Raw genomic sequence first — 8,241 nt, forward strand, 5'->3', positions numbered from 1 at the left:
AAAAAAAAAAAAAGGAAAGAAAAAGGTGATACTGGAACTTTGAAACTCAGTCTTCTGACTCCAAGTTCTGGGGTTTTGAGAAGAATCAGCAGCTGCCTAGGACAAAAACCCGAGGCAGAGGTAGAAAAGTAAACATTAAGTACGCAGGAACTGTATGCCCTGTGGTTTAGAGTCATACATCCTCACATGTCTGTTAGTGTCAAGAAGTGCACCAGTACCTCTCAAACTTTTATATCAATGTGTCCTCATGGCAGAAGGCAGCCTTTCTGTTAAATCTGGGAATTCATCAGAAAGAGGACAACCCAAGCCTCATTTCAGAGAGAAGTCTGATATACTCTTGGAAATCTGTGACTATCATCCTTAAGTACATTAATGTTTTTTCTCCTGATCTCAAGAGAATCAAGGGAAACTGATGCTTCAGAAAGATGTCCCATATTTGTCCTGTGGCACTCAAGGTACACCAGGTTGAGATAATATGAGGAAGATTCAAGCTATCAAGTTCAGTTTCCCAAGATCTATTCCACAGAAGATGAGCAAATCTCACTTCAGAGACCACTGACTGAAGGGCAGTCTGGTCCCAGAACCATGGAGAATTAGAATATGAGGTGGAGAACACAGAAAAAAAGGTTAAAATCTCTCTCTGGAAAGTAGAAGCCTGGGAGAAAACCAAACCAAACCCATCCTCCCATTGCCACATGGAGGTACAGTTAACGTTTTGCGCTCACGGGGGAAGTGTAGGCTTTCCCCCATGTCAATGTCGATGTTAAGGGAGTGAGACAGCCTGAAACCTCTTGCTCCTAGGTCCCACAGTCTCCATTCCCCTTCCAGCTGCAAATTTGTGCTGTGACCAGAGGAATCAGAAATGGGGTGAGAATGCTTAGGGGACTGGGTCATAAGATCAAAGGCCGGTCTTCCAGTAATGACAGTTCCTAGGCAGACTGTGACATCACTACATTCCACTCCTCCTGATGAGGGGGAGGGACCACATCAGCGCAATGTCCGAGTTACCACTCCACGATGGGGGAGGGAAACACAAGGTTGGGACCCAGGTCCTTGGAGATGCCAGTGCAAAGAGCCCAGGGAGGTCAACCTTGAGGCAGCAGGAGGGGAGGGCAGAGTCTGCAGCAGGGAGCCCCAGGAGTCACCAGCCCAAAGTCACCCAGGGATGACACATGAGGGCAGGGCCTGGGGCTGGGGGACTAAGGTCCCTAGAGATGCAAGCCCAAAGAGCCCAGGGAGGTCAAGCTTGGGGCAGCAGGAGATGAGGGCCCAGTAATGCAGCAGGAAGCCCCAGGAGTCACCCGCCCAAAGTCACCCTGGGGTGATTGGCAAGGGCAGGGACTGGGCTGCTTGCTGAAGGGGTGAGGCTGACTGACAAAACTTTGATGGGGGTAGCCCAGAGGCACTAGGGTTAGTGGGCCCAGTCCAGTGTGCCTCAGGAGTGGTATGGACTCTGGTAGTGGTCTTGTTGTCAGAGGGGATCTGTGGCTGGGTTGGGGGGCCGTGACTTGGTACGTTTTTACCTTTTTCTTGGCCTCAGCCAATATGCTCTGTCGAGTTTCTTCTGCCATTGCAGAGTGGGGAGGGAGGCGGGGTTGGGGCCACATCAGCAAAATCCCAGCAAGCACTGATCAACACCTCCAGTCACCTACCAGGCAGCTGTGCGACTGAGCCAGAGGAGGCGTAACCAGGGCTGCAGTAGAATGCCAAATAGGGGCATGGCCTTAATGCTCCAAGCCCATTGGTCAATTAGAAAGATGAAAGGGAATGGGGGCGTGGCTAGACAGCAGTGTGTCCAGAGGGACTCATGGCTCACAAGGAAAGCTGCCCATGCAACTGCTGTCCCCACCTACTCTAAGAGAGGGGAGAGGTTGTCCACTCTAGGAGAACAGAGGGGCTTTAAAAGCTTTAAAACTTTAAAAAATATATGTGTGTGTACTTTATATATATGTGTGTCCATGTGTGTGTCTATGTTTACTTCCAGATCTGTCTTCATTACCCAGTTTCTATGCAAGATCTGTGATTTTGGCCTATATTTTTCATCTTCAAATACAGTACAAAAATCCCAGTATTACCTTAATTGAGATACAAAGCCTATAAAAATGGAAAATCCATAGCATGCTTGATGATTAATGAAGCAGACTATATTATCCAACATTCCAAAAAGATAAAATAATCACAATGATTTCTCTATTTTGGAAAAACGTTTCTCTTCTTCTATGTTATTCTTAAGATATTTTTTCTTAAACAAGAAACATGTCTAATATCTGTAAAAAGGCAAAGCTTTTGGGTCAGGCGCAGTGGCTCACACCTGTAATCCCAGCACTTTGGGAGGCCGAGGCAGGCGGATGATGGAGTCAGGAGATCGAGACCATCCTGGCTAACACGGTGAAACCCCATCTCTACTAAAAATACAAAAAATTAGCCAGGCGTGGTGGCAGACGCCTGTAGTCCCAGCTACTTGGGAGGCTGAGGCAGGAGAATGTCATGAAACCTGGAGGCAGAGCTTGCAGTGAGCCAAGATCATGCCACTGCACTCCAGCCTGGGCAACAGAGCAAGGCTCTGTCTCAAATAAATACAGAAATAATTGTTCACTGTATCAGTTGTTCACAAAAAAGAACCAACATGTTCATTAACAGGGAACTGTTTAAATTAATCAAGTTCATCTACATGATGTAATACCATACAACTATTTAAAAGCACCTAGTAAACCAATACACACTGAGATGGAATAATGCTATTAAAAACAGCACGTAGTAGAACACTGTGTTGCCTACGACACCATTTTTATTCAACATTTAAACAAATTTATAACAGCAATTATATGAGCAGTGAGAATGGGGTTTATGAGACTTTTCATTTTTATGTGCTTCTATTTTTGTTATGCTTCTGTATATACATCCATTTATTATGGAGTATTATTTTTGAGAAAACAAATGGGCCAGTATTGTTTGGTGTTGCAAAGCGAGAGTATAGCTTCTGATATCAACTTTTGCATATTGCTTCTCATTTTAGGGAAATTACGAACCTCCCTTATTCTAACTAACTTAAACCCAGAATTTCAAACATACAGAATTGATGACAAAAAGAAAGAAAGAAAGAAAAGATGAGGAGCTTCAGATGACAGTGACTCATACTAAATTATTTATGCTGTAACGCTTGTTAAATAGTGCCATATTCTAGACATACTTGGTATTACAGTCCAGCTCCAGTTGATCGCTTTTTACAGAGACGAGGAACAAAGGAAAAAACACTCAAGAAGTAAAAAGTATGGAGTCATGGAAAAATTGCTGTGATGCAAAGCCTATAGTCATAGGACATGAAACAAGAGAACTCCAAGCAGTAAGCCACTGCTGTTCTATTAGCATCCAAACCTCCGTACTCCTGTCTGCCCCAAGGCTTTTTTAAAAAATGGAGACAGGGTCTAACTATTTTGCCCAGGCTGGTCTTGAACTCCTGGACTAAAGCGATCCTCCTGCCTTGGCCTCCCAAAGTGCTGAGATTACAGGCTTGCATCACCATACCTGGCTATTGATATCTTCTTAACTCTCTTGCCTGGCCTATAGCCACCATGGAAGCTAATAAAGAATATTAATTTAAGAGTAATGGTAGAGTTCACTACATTGAAATACACGTATAAGTGTCTAAATTGTACATGAAAGGCATCCATGGATCGATTACCCCCCCGGGTGGCCAAAGGAACTGCGCGAACCTCCTTCCTTGGCTGTTTGGATCAAGCTTCCCACTAGGTCCCTTTACTGAGCGCCTCCCTCATCTTTAATTATGGTGAAGTCTGGGATAACAGGACTGGCACAGGGGAGGGGAAAGCTTCCTCCAGAGTTGCTCTACCCTCTCCTCTACCATCCTATCTCCTCACTCCTGTCAGCCAGGGAGTCCAATCTGTCCTGAACTCAGAATGTCACCGTCAACTACATAAAATCGCCAGAGAAGCTCTTTGGGACTACAAACACATACCCTTAATGTCTTTATTTCTATTTTGTCTACCTCTTCAGTCTAGGTGAAAAAATAAGAAGGATAATAGGGAAGACCTTTGTTTATGCCACTTGTCCGCCCCTAGGAATTTTGAAAACCTGTAGGTAGCAATAAGAACCGCAGCATGGTATAAGAAAAGAGGAGGAAAAGCTGTACAGAACTGCATAATAAATGGGCTGGAAAAGAACTGCTGGGAACAAACAGGTAGGTTGAACTATATAGAGAGAAAGCAGAGAGGCTAATCAACAAGGCTGGGATCCCAAAGGGGCATGATGAGAATATTACCAAAGTAGGAAGTCCTGGCTGCATGTCCCCTTAGTGGCTTGGTACTATGCAGCTTGCTTTCTGCAGTGAACTTCAGACCTTCCTGCTAGGATCCTCGAATGGAATTTTCTTATTGGAAAACAGTCGTTCTCTCGACATTCAGGTAGGCCCAAGTCTGCCACACTCGATCACATTTTCTCTTCATATAATCTCTCAACCATCCTCTATCCTTTAACTGTTTTTCTATACCCTGATCAGATGCCAACAAAAGTGAGAATGTTAGAATCATATATTTTTAGAGGTAGACCATACCTCAGATTTAAAAAATGGCAGATATTCCATTTTCCAAAATGCGTATGCAGAAAAAATAAGTCTGGAAGGATATATGCTTAGGTAATCAGTTAATTTATTTACTTGTATTTTATGAATTCTTTTAAATTAACACATTGCTTTTTTAAAAAACAAACTAAAGGTTTCTGTCAGTTAAAAAATGACACCGATGAAGTAGAGTCCTTACAGATCATCCAGTCTGACCCTGGCCCATACGGTAGCCACGTGTGGTGCATCAATTACTTAAAAATGCAGTTCCTGTGCTGCACAAGATGTGTCAAGTGCTCAAAAGCCACATGTCATTAGTGACTCTGTGCCACACAGCAGGGACATAAAAGATCTCCATCCTCAAAGAAAGTTCTACTGAACAGCACTGCTCTAATTAAATATAAAATACCACTGAGCACAACATAGTAATAGAAAAGACTGAAGAGGTAGTGCTGATACTTAAAAACCTGGTATTTTCAGCCAGGCGTGGTGGCTCATGCCTGTAATCCTAGCACTTTGGGAGGCTGTGGTGGGAGGATCGCTTAAGCACAGGAATTCTAGACCAGCCTGGGCAACATGGTGAAAACCGTGTCTCTACAAGAAATATAAAAAATTAGCTTGGCATGGTGACATGCGCCTGTAGTCCCAGCTACTTGGGAGGCTGAGGTGGGAGATCACCTGAGCCCGGGAGGTCAAGTCTGCAATGAGGTGAGATTGCACCACCACACTCCAGCCTGGGTGACAGAGTGAGACCCTGTCTCAAAAAAAAAAAAAAGGAAAACAAAAAAACGAAACAAAAACACCTGATATTTATTTTTAAGTCCTCTATTTTCAAACATTCAGAAGTTATTCCATCCTATCTTCATGGTTTCCATTCTATGCCTGGTTTAGAATTGGGATCTGATAAAATAAATGTGTTCAACAGAACCAATTCTCATGGCTGTATAACAGATGATCAATACATATTTGATGAGGAAATTATTCAATTTTCTTAATTTTTTTTCACAAAATGTGTGGTTTCAAGGGACCAAACTTGAATACTACGCCTTCATGTTCTAAGAGTCAGGGGACGTATATAAAACCTCAGTTGCCTGATAAGGACTACATCAAAGTGAAAAGCCGTGGGAAAGAACTAGAAAGTATACTTTTGACCCTAGTTCTGTAAAGTTTCCTTATGCCACAGATAATACACATCCCCATTCCTGCCAAATTCCTTCCCTCATCTCTGTCTATGGTCTCAATTCCATAAATAGGAGAAGAGCATGAATTTGCTTTAGTTAGACAGATAGATGGATAGATGGATGGATAGATATAGATAGATAGATAGACAGACAGACAGATAGATATAGAGATAGACACAAAGATGGAGATAGAGATGGAGATAGAGACAGATTTGCAGAACACAAGGCATAGGTAAACTAGTGTCAACATCAAAGTGGTATACCTACATCTAACTATTCTGGAAAGAAAAGCATACCTCAAAGAAATTGACTTAAGTACATACAGAGAAAAAGTTTAAGCTGAAAGCTACTGCCCTCTTACATGAGACACTTAAGAAATTGCCGGGCGCGGTGGCTCAAGCCTGTAATCCCAGCACTTTGGGAGGCCAAGGTGGGTGGATCACGAGGTCAGGAGATGGAGACCATCCTGGCTAACACGGTGAAACCCCGTCTCTACTAAAAATACAAAAAATTAGCCAGGTGTGGTGGCAGGCACCTGTAGTCCCAACTACTCGGGAGGCTGAGGCAGGAGAATAGCGTGAACCCAGGAGGTGGAGCTTGCAGTGAGCCGAGATCAAGCCACTGCACTCCAGCCTGGGCCACAGAGCAAGATTCTGCCTCAAAAAAGAAGAAATTACTTGGGGGGCAAGTGAGAAAATGGGGAGATGTAGCTCAGAGGATACAAAGTATCAGATATGTAGGATGAACAAGTCTAGAAATATAATGTACAACATGAGAAATATAGGTAATAAAATTGTGCTGTATTTGGGATTCACGCTAAATGAGATTTTAAGCTCCTCTTGCCACCAAACAAAAAGAAAACGAGTAACTATGTGAGTTGAAGGATACGTTAATTTGCTTCACTGCAGTAATCTTTTAATCATCTATATGTATCCCATAACATCATGTTGTATACCTTAAATATACAGAGGACAATTTATTTAAAATGAAAAACTACTCCAATATTTTCTGCATTTTTAATATTCTCAAAGAAAGTATTAATTTGCATATTTGATGTTAAACAGATAGCCTAATCAAGTCACTATCAAGATCAAGACTGAAAGTTGTAGCTTTTCTCTTTTGATGCCTTCGAGATATATATGTACACATATATATACACATACACATATATATACACAAATATATATACACACATATATATGGGTGTATATACATCTTTTTTTTAAGTTATAGTTTTGGCCAGTTGCAATGGCTGACCCCTGTAATCTGAGCACTTTGGGAGGCCAAGGCAGAAAGGTTGCTTGAGGCCAGGAGTTTGAGACCAGCCTGGGCAACAGAGCAAGACCCTATCTCTACAAAGTTTTTTTAAAAAATTAGCCAGGGGTGATGGTATGCACTTGTAGGTCCAGATACTTTGGAGGCTGAGGCAGAGGATTCCTTGAGCCCACGAGCTCAAAGCTGAAATGAGCTATTACTGTGCCACTGCATTCCAGTCCAGGCAACAGAGCAAGACCTTGTCTCAAAAAAAGTTCTAATTAAAGATAAAGAGTTATAATTTTACAAATCTTGACTGCAACTGAGGTAAAATCCCATAATTGGCAAAATGAATTCTGCCTGCTTGCAAAACTTCTGACTAATAGAGAATAATAGGAAGCCCATATTAGAGGATCCACATCAGTTAAAAAGTTTTTCCAAATAAGAGTGACTCTGAGTTCTCAGAGTTGAAAGATTGGGTTCAAATCAAAGACTTGTGAGATCTTGAGGAAGTTACTTAATCCCTCTGTGACTCACTGTTCTGAAATGTAAATGAAGACAATTTGTAACCCAGAAACATAAACATGAAAGAGTTTTCTCGAAGATTGCAAATCCTAAGGATAATTTCATTTTAATATCAGTCATTTAGTCTGGATACACCATAATGCAGACTAATTTTCCCTCTGCGTAAGGCCCACACAAAAACATTACCAATAAAATTTACTTGTGTATCAATTTTCCTCCTGAGGCTTCCTCATTTTTTCCCTTAAAAAAAAAAAAGCACTAGACCGGGCACAGTGGCCCATGCCTGTGATCTCACGGAGGCCAAGGCAGATGGATGAGTTTGAGACCAACCTGGGCAACATGGCAAAAACCTGCTTCTACAAAAAAAATACAAAAATTAGTCAGGTGTGGTGACACATACTTGTGGTCCCGGCTACTCTGGTGAGTGAGGTGGGAGGATTGCTTGAGCCCACATAGAGGTTGCAGTGAACCGAGATGGCACCACTGCACTCCAGCCTGGGTGACACAGCAAGACCTTGTCTGGAAAAAAAAAAAAAAAAATCACTATAAAATTGAAATAAAATCACAACAAAGGAAATACATTTGGATACTTAACCTTCTTTTAATTTATTTATTTACTTATTTGTAACATTTTGAGATGGCATCTTGCTACATTGCCTAGACTGGTCTTCAACTCCTGGGTTCAAGGCATCCTCCTGTTTTGAC

General features: G+C 42.1%; 1 pseudogene; it reads right to left on the reverse strand.

Annotated features, from left to right (window-relative positions):
- Nucleotides 1-929: 929 nt before the first annotated feature.
- LOC112628019 lies at nt 930-1,571 on the reverse strand (annotated as a pseudogene).
- Between the last annotated feature and the right edge of the window lie 6,670 nt (nt 1,572-8,241).

The sequence above is a fragment of the Theropithecus gelada genome, chromosome 7a (genome assembly GCF_003255815.1).
Source record: "Theropithecus gelada isolate Dixy chromosome 7a, Tgel_1.0, whole genome shotgun sequence".
NCBI lineage: Eukaryota > Metazoa > Chordata > Mammalia > Primates > Cercopithecidae > Theropithecus > Theropithecus gelada.